This window comes from Apium graveolens, chromosome 7 (genome assembly GCF_009905375.1).
Source record: "Apium graveolens cultivar Ventura chromosome 7, ASM990537v1, whole genome shotgun sequence".
NCBI lineage: Eukaryota > Viridiplantae > Streptophyta > Magnoliopsida > Apiales > Apiaceae > Apium > Apium graveolens.
The window spans coordinates 27,802,100-27,805,143 of record NC_133653.1 but is presented as its reverse complement, the minus strand read 5'-3'; positions in this window follow the sequence as shown (position 1 = coordinate 27,805,143).

Sequence of the window (3,044 nt, the reverse complement as noted above, 5' to 3'; positions counted from 1 at the left end):
GTTTTTCCACGGATGGGGAGCTGAGCCAAGACTTGGTCTTGCAATCACTTCCGGGTTCATTTTCGCAGTTTATTGTGAACTTTCACATGAATAAGCTGGATGTCAGCCTGGCTGAACTCCACAACATGTTGAAGACTGCGGAATCGAATTTTCCCCCTATGGAGAGTTCTGTTCTTCTAATTGGTGAAGGTTCCAATCCTAAGATAAGGAAGAGGAACCCTTCCAAGAAGAAGAAAGTAGGTGAAGAAAAGCCGGTTCCACCAAAAGCTGAAGACCCCAAGAGCAAAGTTGTTTGATTTCACTGTAACAAGGTGGGGCACTGGAAGAGGAACTGCAAGGTTTACCTTGCAGAGTTGAAGAAGAAGAAGGGGAGTGAGACTACCGCTTCTGATTCAGGTATGTTCATGATAGAAATGAATATGTCATTAAGTCAAAAATTCTACTTGGGTATTAGATACCGCCTGTGGTTCTTACATCTGCAATTCGTTGCAGGGACTAAGGAGAAGTAGGACTTTTGAGGAAGAGGAGGTGATTCTACTGATGGAAATGGAGCAAGAGTTGCTGCTGAAGATGTAGGATCATTTCATTTACATATGCCTACGGGCAAGACTATTGTTTGAAATAATTGTTATTTTGTTTCCTCGATTGTAAGGAATATTGTTTCTATTCCTATGTTGGATTTGGATGGTTTTTCATTTTATTATTAAGAATAATGAATGTTCTATCCTTAGAGATAATATTCTTTATTGACGTGGTATTTTAAATAATGGTCTGTATGTATGTGACATAATTTACTTCAGATTGAACAAACTAATAAAAGAAAAGGGATGATGAAAATCTCACTTTCTTTTGGCACTGCAGACTTGGTCATATTAGTGAAAATAGACTGCGGACATTGCATAAGGAAGGGTTACTTGACCCCTTTTGATTTTGAATCATATCCTACATGCGAGTCTTGTCTATTGGGTAAAATGACCAAATCTCCATTTAGTGGACATGGAGAGAGGGCTGCAGATTTGCTAGGATTGGTACACACAGATGTATATGGACCAATGTCTACGCAAGCCATGGGTGGATTTTCATACTTCATTACTTTCATAGATGATAGATCTAGATTCGGATATGTGTTTGATGAAACACAAGTCTGATGCCTTTGAAAAGTTCAAAGAGTATAAGTATGAAGTGAAGAAACAAACCAAAAATGGTATTATAACTCTTCGATCAGATCGAGGTGGTGAATACTTGAATGGAGAGTTTCTAGATTATCTCAAAGAAAAGGGTATAGTCTCCCAGTGGACTCCTCCAGATTGGTATCTGAAAGGAGAAATCGAATTTTGTTAGACATGGTTCGGTCCATGATGAGCTATGCGAATCTTCCAGTATTCTTATGGGGTCATGCATTGGAAACCTCAGCATATTTACTGAATAAGGTGCCTTCCAAATTTGTTCCTCAAACTCTATATGAGATATGGAAAGAAAGGAAATCGAGTCTGAAACACGTTAAGATTTGGGGATGTCCAGCTTATGTCAAGAAAGTTGACCAAGATAAGCTGGAATCTTGATCCGTAAAATGTAATTTTATGGGATATCCTAAAGAGATTTTAGGGTATTACTTTTGCACCGATCATCGGGTGTTTGTCTCCAAACATGCCACCTTCTTGGAAAAGCAGTTTATCATTGAAGGAAACAGTGGGAGCAAAATTGAACTTGATGAAGTTCAAGAAGCACAAACTACTACGAATCAAGTGAAAACACCTGTTCAGACTGAACAACCTTCTGTGGAACAGCTCATTCGTAGGTCAGGGAAGGTGTCTCGCCAACCTGAGAGGTATTATGGCCTTGTCATTAAGAATGACAATGAGTTGTCAATCATTGATGATGACGACCCTATGACCTATAATGAGGCTATGAGTAGTGTTGACTCAGAGAAATGGCAAAGTGCCATGAAATCCGAAATGGAATCTATGTATACGGTATACAAAAGAAAGATTAGAGTAGATGGCCAGGTGGAGACCCTTAAAGCCAGGCTTGTGGCAAAAGGATTCAAACAAAGGCAATGGATTGACTTTGATGAAACCTTTTACCTGTAGCCCTGTTAAAATCAGTTCGGATATTGCTTGCGATTGCTGCTTACTACGACTATGAGATCTGGAAAATGGCCAGATGGTTTTCTTTCCAAGGGAAATGAAAACCTAGTGTGTAAGCTGCTGCGAACCATATGTGGTTTAAAGCAAGCTTCTCGTAGATGGAACATCCGTTTTAATGAGACAATCAAAGAGTTTGGTTTTATTAAAAACGTAGATGAACCATGTGTCTACAAAAGGGTTAGTGGGAGCGCGGTAACATTTCTTGTATTGTATTGAAAGAGAGTTGACACACATAACAACATAGCAGACCCACTCACAAAGCCACTTTCTGAAAGTCACTTTGATCGTCATAAAGACAAGATGGGTATTAGATACCAGAGTGATTGGCTTTAGTACAAGTGGGAGATTGAAAGAGATATGTCCTAAGTCCAATCACGTATGAGGATTTAGGAATAACTTTTATGTAATCTGTTTTGATTTCACTGATAATTAATAAAAGACTTGTTTTGTTTTTATTACGGGCTCTATCTATTTAAATGTTTAAATAAGATATACCATAGTTTAGAGTAAAGCTTTTTATGGATTATGATGAGATCATAATAGTGAGACCTAAAAGATGATAACTCTAAACTTAAATAGTTCCCGGTCATAGGATTACTAACTGGTAATTAATAATCCGCAAAGATTGGTACATACTATGTTTGCTCCCTTCAGGAGGATGTCAGTTCTCATCGGCATTTGTGTGGTGACACTATAGCTAGTATGTAGGTGCTTATTATAGAATAAGTTCACTGAACATGACTCGCACAACTGAACAACTGATGGAGTTCACTCACGTGTCAGCAGTTGTTCACATAGTGATAGTTGTACAAGTATCCTTAGACTTAAGGTCATCATAGTCATCTTGTATACACTGAACTATGCTTTGGTTTAGTTCTTAGTCTCCAGGGACAATTA